Raw genomic sequence first — 13295 nt, 5'->3', positions numbered from 1 at the left:
AGCTCAAGCATCTGCCTGCCTAGACCACCCAAAGTGCTGAGTTTACAGGTGCAAGCCACCACAGCCAGCCTATAAAGTAAATGTTAATATCAAAGGAACACCAATGCAAGACCAGCATGTGGGACCCTGTGTCAGATTAACAATGTTTTCATGGATCATTAACCCATTTTTATTTAAAAATTATGAAAGGTTATGAAAAGGTTTATAAAAGTTATATCTTATGGTCAAGATGATTAAAATGTACTAGGTTTGTCTATAATATTTGAGAAACAGATTTAATTGGCTTCATGCTCTCTTTATTAGCTCTTATTGTTTGGGAAAGCAAGTCTCAAAGAGTAAAATGTTCTGCCTTTTAGTTTTTGAAAACTTTGAGTTAGTGCTTAATTAAATGAATGACTTATTTTACAATGACCTGTGATCCTGTTTTGTGATATCAAGTGTTTTAAGTCTTTGATGTCTGACAAACTTTACAAAATCCAATTCTAAATTCAGTCATTTTCATGTCATTAATTTTTTTGACATTGAGTCCCCTGAAATCCAAAGAGACATATTTGGCTTCGTTGGTATAATCACACAAGAAGTATTATCAAATATAAAATGGTATGTAACCATCTTTGCATGGTATTCATATAAATGTGTTATTAGTGTTTTCGTGTTTTAAAATTGTATGAGATTCTTACGATTCTGATATGTCTTAGTATATGTTTTCAGAACTAATTATGATTAATATGTTCAAATGTTGTGTATCATAGATACAACCACATTTCCTTGTTAATTGTGTCTTAAACCATGGCTGTTGTAAGACCCTTGTCATCTACAATTACTGTTTTACTTTGATCCTTTTGTAGAGTGGTTTATAATCAGTTATAGAGCTCTGAGACTACAGTTTGTTTTTTTGTTGTTGTTGTTGTTGTTTGTTTTTTGAGACAGGGTCTCAGTCTGTCACCTACATTGCAGTGCAGCGGCACAATCACTGCCCACTTCAGCCTTAATCTTCTAGACTCAAGCAATCCTTCCACTCACCTAAGGCTACCAAGTAGCTGTGGCTACAGGGACGCACGACACACTGAGCTAATTTTAAAAATTTTGTAGAGATAGAGTCTCCCTATGCTGCCCAGGCTAATCTCAAACTCTTGGCCTCAAGCAAACCTCCTACCGCAGCCTCCCAAAGTGCTGGAATTACAGGCATGAGCCACCGCACACAACCTTTTAATACATTTATCATGTCTTCATTAACAAATACCAGATGTCTATATTGTACTACATAGTGAACAGGGTGCAAGAGATAAGTAATCAACAAGCAGACATGGACTTGGCCGTAAAGTGTTTGACACCTTCATGGGTTGAAAAAAAAAATAGCATGACAACAAATAAATAAATAAAACAGTTTTTATATGATAAATGTTATCAAGAAACTTAATGCAACTTAGTTGAAAAGGTAACTAGGTGGATGCTACATTGGCTAGTACAGTAAGGATAGAATTATCACAGATACTTCCACTTTCATATGCAATGCAATGAACAACACCAAAAAAAAAAACAAACAAACAAATCTAGGCCAGGTGCAGTGGCTCACACCTGTACTCCTAGCACTTTGGGAGGCCAAGGCAGGCGGATCACTTGAGGCAAGGAGTTCAAGACCATCCTGGCCAACATGGTGAAACGCCATCTCTACTCAAAATACAAAAAAATTAGCTGGGCGTGGTGGCCCACACCTGTAATCTCACGCTACTCAGTAGGCTGAGGCGGGAGAATCTTTTGAACCCAGGAGGCAGAGCTTGCAGTGAGCTGAGATCACACCACTATACTCCAGGCTGGGCAACAGAGCAAGACTCTGTCTCAAAAATTTAAAATAAAAAAGGTGGAGTTACCATGATAAGAGAATATAAAGTACAAAGATTTTAAGACAAGAGCAACTTTATTATGGACCGGGCATAGTGGCTCATGCTTGCAATTCCAGCACTTTGGGAGGCTGAGGCAGGAGGATCACTTGAGGCCAAAAGCTCAAAACCAGCCCAGGCAACATAGGAAAATACCATCTCTAGTTAAAAAAAAAAAAAAAAAAGGTTTTAATTAGCTGGATGTATTGGCGTCTGCTTGTAGTCCCAGCCACTCAGGAGGCTGAGGCAACAGAATTGCTTGAGCCCAGGAGTTCAAGGCTGAAGTGAGCTGTGATGATACCACTGCATTCTAGCCTGAGCTATAGAGTGAGACCTTGCCTCCAAATTAAAAATAAAAGTTTGTTACAGCCATGGACAAAGAGAAGCAATTAATGGCTTTCAGTGAACCAAGTGGGAGGTATCTAGACTAAAATCTTGTAGTCTTCTGCACAAGATGGCCTGCTGGCCTCTAGGCAAGCATGATACATGATTAGATAAAGATGGAAGTTTTGATTTCGCTCTGATTGAATTGTTAAACTACCAATGATCAGTGCACACGTATATGATATTGACTTCATAAATTATGAGGCTGGCCAAAGATGTAGTGAAGGCATTTGTAAGAAAGCTGTAACTGATCATGCTTAATGGAGTATTTCTAGATTTTCTTCCTAAGTTTATCAGATTACTTGACCCCTATATCAGCTGAGTTATTTATTCTCTAAGTTATGACATGCTAATTCTTCCAGGATGTAACATAATATAAATAAAGTGTAAAAGCAAAATTCTATAGGCAATCACTTCACCCATTTCTCATTTATCCCGAGAACACTTGCAAGTGGGGCTTGCAGCTGCAGCATTTACCCTCAGATCATTTGCAGTTTTCTTTTTTTCAGATAATATTATAATTGCAGTTTGTGTAAATCAACATTCCCTAAGAAACTTCACCTGACTTAACAGTGAAGTTAAGTTTTTGTCTGGGGAAGTTGAAAAGAAATAGTACATTCCTTTGCTCACTTTGGAGTAAGAAGCATGTCTGCATAAGAGACTGGACAGCAGGTCTCCCCCTGTGTGACATAGGTCTCCTTTGGGAATGGTCACTACTCTGTGTGTTATACCCATGCAGGGCACTGCCAACTCTCTGCAATGCAAGATTCCGTTCACTGTTCAGACCTGGAGAGACACATCCAGGATGCATGCTCAAAGAAATGCTAAAGCGGCTGGGTGCGGTGGCTCACGCCTGTAATCCCAGAACTTTGGGAGGCTGGGGTGGGCGGATCACGAGGTCAGGCGATAGAGACCATCCTGGCTAACACATTGAAACTTCGTCTCTACTAAAAATACAAAAAATTAGCCGGGTGCGGTGGCGGGTGCCTGTAGTTCCAGCTACTCGGGAGGCTGAGGCAGGAGAATGGCTTGAACCCTGGAGGCGGAGTCTGCAGTGAGCAGAGACCGCGCCACTGCACTCCAGCCTGGGCGACAGAGCGAGACTCTTCCTAAAAAAAAAAAAAGAAAAAGAAAGAAATCCTAAAGCTTCTTAGCTTTAGCTTTTCTGGGATCACCACTGGTACTTCTCAAGTAATACTGGCAGGTAGGAGTTACTCCTGCTCTCAGGATCCATTTTCCAGACACCTAGAGTCCATAAACCTTTCACCTAACAAGAGCTTTCAATCTTCTGCCTTCTGTATCTATTCTGTCATTCTCATTCTGTTTCATTTTTTTCATTTCCTGTTCTATAGTTGTATATTTTCCTTTTTTCTAGTAAAAAGAAGCATGGCTTTGAAGGGAATCATCAATTCAGACCTTTTATTTCTGGTCTTCAAATCAGCTCCTGGAATAAACACAGAGTTAGCTGTGTTCTGAATGATCTCCTGACAGAGTCTTTACTCTCTCATCAGTAAGAGTTGTGAAAACTGCAGCCAGTTCCTCCTCTTTGTCTTTGTGGCTCCCTTTATAGCCCCAGGAACACGGTAGGGTATGAAAACATGCTTGCTAAATGTTGGGATCAATCAGATTTTATAATACTAAGCAATAATGTTTAATTAGGTAATTCTATAATCGTATCCATGGATGCTTTGCAAATAGCATGTTTAGCTCAGATAAATTCCAGTTTCACAGAGGATATGAGAAGGGGAAAAAAAATCCACAGAAAGAATACAACAAAGAAGGATTCATTTTACATTCATTCCGATTAAGGTTATCTTTCAGTTTACGATAAAAGCAATAATGATAATATTGTTAAAAACTGAACTAATTACTTTCAACCAGATACTGTCCACACATTAACTTTTTCCATCAAAAGTATCCCTGATAGATACTTTGTAAAATGAGAGTACATTTGGCTTCCATTTCGGAGGTGGTTAAAATAAACGCTACCGGGTTAGATAACTTACAGAGGTTCACACATCTAGAATGGCATGTAACCTCTCTGTAACTTATCCACTGGGGCCTGAGACTTGTTGCTGTTACACACAACTAAAAGTGTTGAAATCTTTTTTCTTTCTTTCTTTCTTTTTTTTTTTTTTTTTTTTTTTTTGATGGCATTTTGATCTTGTTGCCCAGGTTGGAGTGCAATGGGGCGATCTCGGCTCACCGTAACCTCAGCCCCCTGGGTTCAAGCAATTCTCCTGCCTCAGCCTCCCTAGTAGCTGGGATTACAGGCATGTGCCACTATGCCTGGCTAATTTTGTATTTTTAGTAAAGACAGGGTTTCTCCATGTTGGTCAGGCTAGTCTCAAACTCCTGACCTCAGGTGATCTGCCCTCCTCAGCCTCCCAAAGTGCTGAGATTACAGACATGAGTCACCGTGTCCAGCCTAAATCTTTTTTCTTTTTGTTTTTAGAGACAGGGTCTCACTCCATGCTCAAGCTGGAGTACAGTAAACTCAATCTCAGCTCACTGCAGCCTCAACTTCCCAAGCTCAGGTGGCGCTCTGGCTCAGTCTTTCAAGTAGCTGGGACTATCGGCGTGCACCATCTTGCCCAGTTAATTGTTGTAGTTTTTTGTTTTTGTTTTTGTTTTGTTTTGTTTTGCCATGTTGCCCAGGATAGTCTTAAACCCCTGGGGTCAAGTGACCCGCCTGCCTCACCTCATAAAGTGTTGGGATCACAACTGTGAGCCACTGCACCCGGCCAAAATCTTTTCAACATGGCAATTCAGCAGAAGACAAAACTGGGAGAGTGAAAGACCACATTAACAATTGGGCAACTATGCTTACCCAGCTCCTCAATAACACCCCATCTCTGCTTTATACATTACCCCCAAGCTTTTCTCTTCTGGTAGAAAGGGTTCTAGTCTCTGCTCTAGGACTAGCAATGTGATTTGGGGCAATAATGAGCTTTCTAAAGCTAGGCACCGTAAAAACAGCTTTTCCTCCACAGACATGGTAGTACTTTTTCCTTTCATCTGCAAATCCAATCTGTCCTAATCTAGATAATTTCACCCCAGATGATAGGGTTTTATGTTAATATCTTTAATTCTATCTCCTAAGGAAATTTGCTCCTAAGACTAAAGTCATCATCCGGTTTCTTCTTATCTGGTTAGAACCACCCAAGAGAGCAGAAGAGTATAAAAACACAAACACTGTAGATTTCAAAGTTCCAGATACTCTGTCACCAGTTGTGAGATGGGTGCCATTAAGCAGCACTTTCCTCCTGGGTGCAGTAGAGGCAGGACTTTCCTCTAGGGTGCATCAGGCCTGGGATTCAACAGACCAGGTACCGGGACTCCAGAGGCCACCAACCCTGAGCTCAGGGGATTGTGTGCCCTGTCTGCTCCATTGTATATTATTGCACACATACAACCAAATTCTGCAATACTTTAAATTTAGCAATTCAACAGTAGAAGACAATACTGGGAGAGTGAAAGACCACATTAAGAACTGGGCAATGGGCCATGCGCAGTGGCTCAAACCTGTAATCCCAGCACTTTGGGAGGCCGAGATGGGCAGATCATGAGGTCAGGAGATCGAGACCATCCTGGCTAACACGGTGAAACCCCGTCTCTACTAAAAAAATACAAAAAAAAACTAGCCGGGCGAGGTGGCAGGCGTCTGTAGTCCCAGCTACTTGGGAGACTGAGGCAGGAGAATGGCGTAAACTCGGCCGGTGGAGCTTGCAGTGAGCTGAGATCTGGCCACTGCACTCCAGCCTGGGCGACAGAGCGAGACTCCATCTCAAAAAAAAAAAAAAAAGAACTGGGCAATGACCAGCCTAGGCAACATAGTGAGACCCTATCTTTACAAAAACTACAGTAAAAAACAAATGAGCCAGGTATGGTGGCACAAACTTGTATTTCTAGATTTCTAGCTACTCTGGAGGCTGAAAGGGGAGGATCACTTGAGCCTGAGAGTTCGAGGCTGCCAAGGCCATGCCAGTACATCCCCAGCTGAGTGAAAGAGCAAGACCCTGTCAAAAAAAAAAAAAAAAAAGGAATTGGTCAAGTAATAGGGAAAGCATCCTAAGCAAAAAAAAAAAGAAGAAGAAGAAGAAGAAGAAGCCCGAGGCATTACATTGTCCAACTTCAAACTATTCTATAAGGATGCCATTACCCAGAGCAAATAAATGCAGAAACACATATTGTATGTTCTCACTTATAAGTGGAAGGTAAACCTCATACACAGGAACATAAAGATGAGAACAGGGCAGATGTGGTGATTCACGCCTGTAATCTCAGTACTTTGGGAGGCCAAGGCAGAGGGGCAGGGAGGGATCACTTGAGGTCAGGAGTTTGAGACCAGCCTGGCCCACGTGGTGAAACACCATCTCTACTAAAAGAAAAAAAAATATATATATATATATATGTGTGTGTGTGTATATATGTGTGTGTGTGTGTGTGTGTGTGTGTGTATCTCGCCTGGCATGGTGGTGGGCACCTGTAATCCCAGCTACTCAGGAGGCTGAGGCAGGAGAATTGCTTCAACCCAGGAGGTGGAGGTTGTAGTAAGCCAAGATCATGCCACTACACTCCAGTCTCGGTGACAAGAGACCCTGTCTCAAAAAATAAATAAATAAAATAAAATAAATATGAGAACAATAGAAAACTGAAGGATAACAAAAGGAGGGAAGGAGATAAGGGGGTATAGGCTGAAAAACTTCCTACTGAGGACTATGTTCACTCTCTGGGTGACAATAGAAGCCTTAGCATCACACAATATACCCTTATAACAAACCTACACATGTATCCCCTGAATCTAAAATTAAAATTTAAAAAGAGGCCACATAACACAATAATATTATGAAATACCATAAAAGGCCAGGCATGATGGCTCACGCCTGCAATCCCAACACTTTGGGAGGCTGACGCGGGTGGATCACCTGAGGTCAGGAGTTCAAGACAAGCCTGGGCAACATAGTGAAACCCCCGTATCTACTAAAAATGCAAAAAAAAATTAGCTGGGAGTGGTGGCAGGCAGCTGTAATCCCAGCTACTCCGGAGGCTGAGGCAGGGGAATCATTTGAATCCCGGAGGCGGAGGTTGTGGTCAGGGGAGATCTTGCCATTGCACTCCAGCCTGGGCAACAAGAGCAAAACTCCCTCTCAAAAGAAACAAACAAGCAAACAAACAAAACAAAACAGGTATTTTTATTTTAAAAATGGGCGACTACCCTGGCCTCCTCCTCAGTAACATTATGACCCTTCAGGCATCTGACAAGCATTGCTCTGGGGTAGAAAAGGATCCAGTCTGCTCCAGTACTATTAATGCATTTGTAGGCAATAATGAACTTTCTAACGAGGGTCCCCCAAAACAGATTTCCCTGCACCAGAAAGGTAGTATTTTTTCTTTTCAATCCCTAAAGCAGCGTATTTAACTAGATAACTTCATCTCAGATGATAGGACTCTACGTAAATCTCATTAATTCCATCTCTTGACGTAATTTGCTCCTGAGATTAAGGTTCCCACCCACCTCCCTGAAATCTGATTTGGACCCCCAGGAGTCCAGAAGAGTATAAAAACGCAAAAGATGTTGACTTCTGAGTCTCACATACCCGGCGTCAGCTGGTGAAAAAAAGACAGCAGCGAAGGAGCTGCTGTCTCCCCTCCGAGTTTGGCAGGCCGCGGGATTCCGCAAAGGAGGCGGCGGTGTCAGATGCCTCCAGCCCTGACCTCAGTACATTCGGTATCCTGGATGCTCCCTTCCTGTCCTTACCATTGCGAGCTCTCCTGGGACGGCCTAGATTTCCACTGGGGCCTACTTTCCGCTTCCTGCGTGCTTCTTTGCTGAAACTGCCAGCGAAAAGATTTCTTTCCCAAGCCTCAGAGCACCTTGAGGCGGGGCCCAGAGTCCCCGGCTCTGGATCCCGCGCAAGAGACCCAGGAGGAGCCGCAGGAGCCCTCAGGAGGGCAGGAGGCTGCGGAGTGTCTCTAGGGACGCCCGCCCCCGCAGCCTCCCTCGCAACTCGCCCCTCGCTCCGCAGGCAGACAACTCCAGCCTGACAGGTCCATCCGAGGAGATCTTTCAGAGTGTCAGCCAACTACGGACCTCGGAGCCACTAGCCAAAGTTCCAAGACTGCTGCCTGCAGATTGCATGCGCTTGGGGCAGACGCCCTAAGAATGTGTCCACCGCCCGTCTTTGGAGTCCTGAGCCCTGAGATTTCCGCTAAGACCTTCTATGGAACGATCTCTTGTAACAGATGTTCTTACAGTAACACGTGAGTTCGCTCAAAAGCGATGGAAGAAGTTTTGCCTTGCGATCACTTTGTGCCTTTTTCTTTCCCCTTCTCAATAAAATTGTACACAAATGTGAAATTCCTGTTGCCTATGCTCCTGTTAATGTTGGGTAAGGATGAGGCTCAAGGGCGGGGTGGCTGGCTGCTGGTGCCAAGACCATCACGGGTACCCTGAATCCCCTAGATTTGCTGGATACAGGGCAAACAAAAAACATAAAAAGTGTGTGTCTTATGCAGAGATTGGAGGGGAGAATAGGCCAGGGGTCGTGCATGGCTGGTGACTCACAGGCTGAGTCTACAGGAAATCCGGTAAACAGGCATCAGACCTGAGAACTTACTGCAGGAAATTCTCCTGTCCTGAAGCCTTGGAACTTTCTCCCTCTGAAGGTTTGCACCTTTCTATCTTGAGATCTTACTAAACTCACTCATAATTTCTGGAAATTTTCTTCTAGACTCTTTAAGATTTTCTCCACAGGCTCATGTTCTGCAAGTATGGATAGTTTCATTTTTTCACTTCCAATGTATATGCTTTCTTACTCCTTTTCTCACCTTATTGCACTGGCCAACAATTCCAGTACCTTGTTGAATAGAAATGGTTGGAGCGAATTTCTTGGCCTTGTTTCTGATTTCATGGGAAAAGCATTGAGTCTGTCACTGTTTCATACAATTTAACTATAGGTTTTTGTAGACATTCTTTGCACGATTGATGAAAATCCCTCAATTTCTACGTTGCTGAGAGCTGGTTTTTAAATTTCAAATCACAAATGGATATAGATTTTCTTAAATGCTTTTTGTGCATCATTTGATAGGATTATACAGTGTTTCTCATCTAGCATAGGGTGAATTATACTGATTGACTTTTGAGTATTAAACCAGCCTTACATGTGGAATAAACCTTACATGGGCATGGTATTGTTCTTTAACATATGTTTCTGATTTCTATTTGTTAGTATTTTGGTGAGGATTTCTGCATCTATATTTAGGAGTAATATTGGTCAGTAGTTTTCTCTTAGTGTCCTCTGTTTGCTAGGAAAATGCTGATCTCATAAAATAAGTTGGGAAGTATTCCATATTCTTTTATTTTCTAGAATAAATTGTGTAGAATTCATGTTATTTATTCTTTGAATATTAGGTAAAATTAGTGAAATAGTAAGAACCTCTGGGTTTGTTTTTTGGAAGATTTTTGACCATGAATTCAATACCTTTAATAATCACAAAAATTTTCAGATTGTTTCTCATGAGTTGGGTAGACTGGATCTTGTGGGATTGATGCACTTTATCTAATTTGTTGAAATTATGCGTACAGAGTTGTTTTTAGACCATTTTTAAAAGTTACCATTGTGGGCCAGGTGGGGTGGTTCATGGCTGAAATTCTTTGGAAATTTTGGGAGTCCAAGGTGGGCAGGTCACTTGAGGCCAGGAGTTGGAGACCAGCCTGGCCAACATAGCAAAACCCCGTTTCCACTAAAAATACAAGAAAATTAGCCGGGTGTGGTGGTGCACGCCTGTAATCCCAGCTACTCAGGAGGTTGAGTCACAAGAATTACTTGAACCTAGGAAGCAGAGGTTGCAGTGAGCGGAAATCATGCCAATGCACTCCAGCCTGGGTGACAATGGGAGACTTTCTCAAAAAAAAAAAAAAACTTACCGTTGTGAATAGGTTGATCAACATAAAGACACTGCTAGGTAATACTTTGCCTCTCTAGATCCGCTTAAGGCTCTTCAGTCAGCACTATGTTGCAAGAAGCAACTTGTATGGACAACACTGGAGAGCTACTTTTGCTCCCAGACTTCTGAATGAGTTTAGGCACTGAAAGACACCAGCTGTACAGAGATATGGATTAATAATTTATTACTTTGTTTTGTTTCACCTGGACCTCGGGGTATTTATTTTATCTGAAGCCGAAAATAGGCTGGCTGTGGTGACTCACATCTGCAATCGAAGCACGTTGGGAGGCCGAGGCAGGAGGATTACTTGAGGCCAGGAGTTCAAAACTATCTTGGGTAATAGAAAGATAACCTGTCTACACACACACACGCGTGCGCGCGCGCGCGCGCGCGCACACACACACACACACACACACAAACAGTAGCCAGGCATGGTGGCATGTACCTGTAGTCCCAGGTACTTGTGAGACTGAGAAGGGAGAATTGCATGACCCATGATGGTTGAGGCTGCAGTGAGCTAAGCTTGTGCCACTGTACTCCAGCCTGGGTGACACAGCCAGACCTCGTCTCAAAAAAAAGTGAAAAAAGAAAAAAGCCAAAAAGTACTGTGGAGTGGCCTTTTCTTCAAGCATTTGCTTGCTTTCTCTAACACCACTCATTCTATTGCCCCTACTGAGCTTGAAATGATAATGCTTTCTTCAGGTGCCAGGTCTGGAGTGCTGAGGCACCTATCTCAAAATGCTGTCTCAAAACTCCAACAGGGAGCACCTGACTGTATTGGGTGCAACATTGCTAACACCAAGCAAACAGCAGTCCAGGACCGTGGAAACAACAGTCTCTGCGAAACCAAGGACTCTGTGACCAAGAGAAATCGCCGATTCCGGACATAGCCGGTCTTAGAGAGATGAATGGCGTCGTCATCGAAAAAACAGGGACTCGATTGTTTGTAACAGAAATACCGCCAGAAACGCTGGTACAGGACAGCCAACACCGAGAGCCACGGGAAGTGGCTGAGAGCTGCGCCCCCACGGAATAACTGTCAGTCGACACAGTGCGAGTGAGAAACCGGTCACTCCATGCAAAGACCAGTACTGCCACGGAAAAGAATCCGACGTCCCCAAAAAGCGGTGCTACTAAGAGAAACGGCCGCTTTTGAAGAAAACAGCCGGGAGCGCGACTGAGAGACACTCGGCTCCCAGGAAGAACGGGCATTTGTTCCAAAACACAGCCGGATAAACCGAGAACCTTCGGAGTGGTTGCACCGAAATGGGGTCACCCAGCACCTCAGCGTCCTGGGCTCTAGCAAGCCTCACAGAAACAACCGGCAGTGCTATCTCCGAGGAACACCTAGAGCAGCAAAATTAGCAGTAATGCCATCGACGAAAGGCCAGTTAGGCGAAAAGAGTAGAGTATTTAGTTCCGGGGATTATAGGCCAGCGCTAACCTGCAGCATAAAGCTGAGGGTTGACAAACCAAAAATTAGTAACAATTCTTTTTAAAGGGCAAGTTAGCTGAAACACACACACACACCCCAAATAAAAACAATGTATTTGGGAAAATTCATCAAATGAAAATGCAAAACATAGAAAAATTGACTCTACAAAGAAGAAAATGCAAACACCTCTAAACAATGTGGTTTCACAGCTGTGATATCGCTGTCAGGCCTATATCAATATCTGCTTGGTCTCACCAGGATTTCTAAGGGACTGCAGGCACCGCTAAACCGCTACTTTCTACTCCTAAAATATTTTCTTTACCGACATGCCCGGACTTCTATATTTAAAACTCAGGCATCAGTAAAGCACGATAAGTTATTATGAAACTGAAAGTTACTGGGAATAAGGAGTCGCAGGTATCGCTATGCTAGTACTGGTTGCGACTAAATATGGACTTGCAAGAGCTAAACAATCACATTCACAGGGGCACTTGCAATCGAAGCATGTACTTGTCACTCTAAGAAATCCCTAACCCAGGACTCGCTCAGAATATTTCAAAAGCAGAATTAAGCATCTTTATCGCAGGTGAAATAAGCCGTTACTTATTCTGCTTAAATTCGAACTTGCTATCCAGAGAAACCACAGTCAAGGCTATATTCCGAGTGTAGGAGGTTTAAAACTCCCGAAAAGGCAGTCAAAGCAGGAGGGCCAAGCCGGACCTGCTGTGCCTACCGGAATTGCTAAACCCAGTTGTGGTACTATTAAGTAATTGGTAGTTCTCTTGTAAGCCACTCTAAACTGTTCCAAAGAAAAAGACACAGGAAACACCGCTAGCCGTGAGACCCATGAATAAGTAATCTTCTCAATTATTTATTTATTTTGAGACAGGGTCTCACTCTGCTGGAGGGCATTGGTGCTATCGCACAAGCTCACTGCAGCCTCGACCTCCTGAGCTCAACCGACCACCCCACTCCACCCTCTGGAGTAGCTGGGACTACAGGTGCACACCACCTCCCCCGGCTAATTTTTGTATTTTTGGTAGAGACAGGCTTCACCCTCTTGCCCAGGCTGTTCTCAAACATCTGAGCACAAGCAATCCGCATGCCTCCAACGCTAAAAGTGCTGGGATTACTGCTGTGAGCCACGCTGTCACACCAGAATAAGTAACATTAAGAACTGGTCATCTGTGAAGTTATATAAATATAAGTAATTGAGTGGTACTTCCACGAGAAATAGCAACGATTGATCAAACTACTACTCTTAAACGTGAATAAAATCTCTGAGTGTAAAACAAAATGAATTGATAAACTGAAAAACAGAAAGAGTTGTTAAACATAAAATTAAAAATTAAAATTAAGAAGACATTATAATAACGTAAAAGACGTGAAATAAAATTAAATGTAAACAAACAATATATTTAAAGAGGAATAATTAGAAAAACACTACGAATAAGATTTAAAAACACAATGGAAAAAACAAACTATAAATTTGCCAAACAGTAAGAATACTATACTCACAAAATAGATTTCTCAAAGTTAAAACAGATATAAGTAAAATATTTAATAAAATAAATATAAATGTTTAAAAGACAAGGAAACTGAAAGTAATAAGCGACACGAAACAAGAAAGAAACATCAGGAAAAAA

Source organism: Chlorocebus sabaeus, chromosome 4, assembly GCF_047675955.1.
Source record: "Chlorocebus sabaeus isolate Y175 chromosome 4, mChlSab1.0.hap1, whole genome shotgun sequence".
Taxonomy (NCBI): Eukaryota; Metazoa; Chordata; class Mammalia; order Primates; family Cercopithecidae; genus Chlorocebus; species Chlorocebus sabaeus.
Note: the sequence above shows the minus strand (reverse complement) of the source record.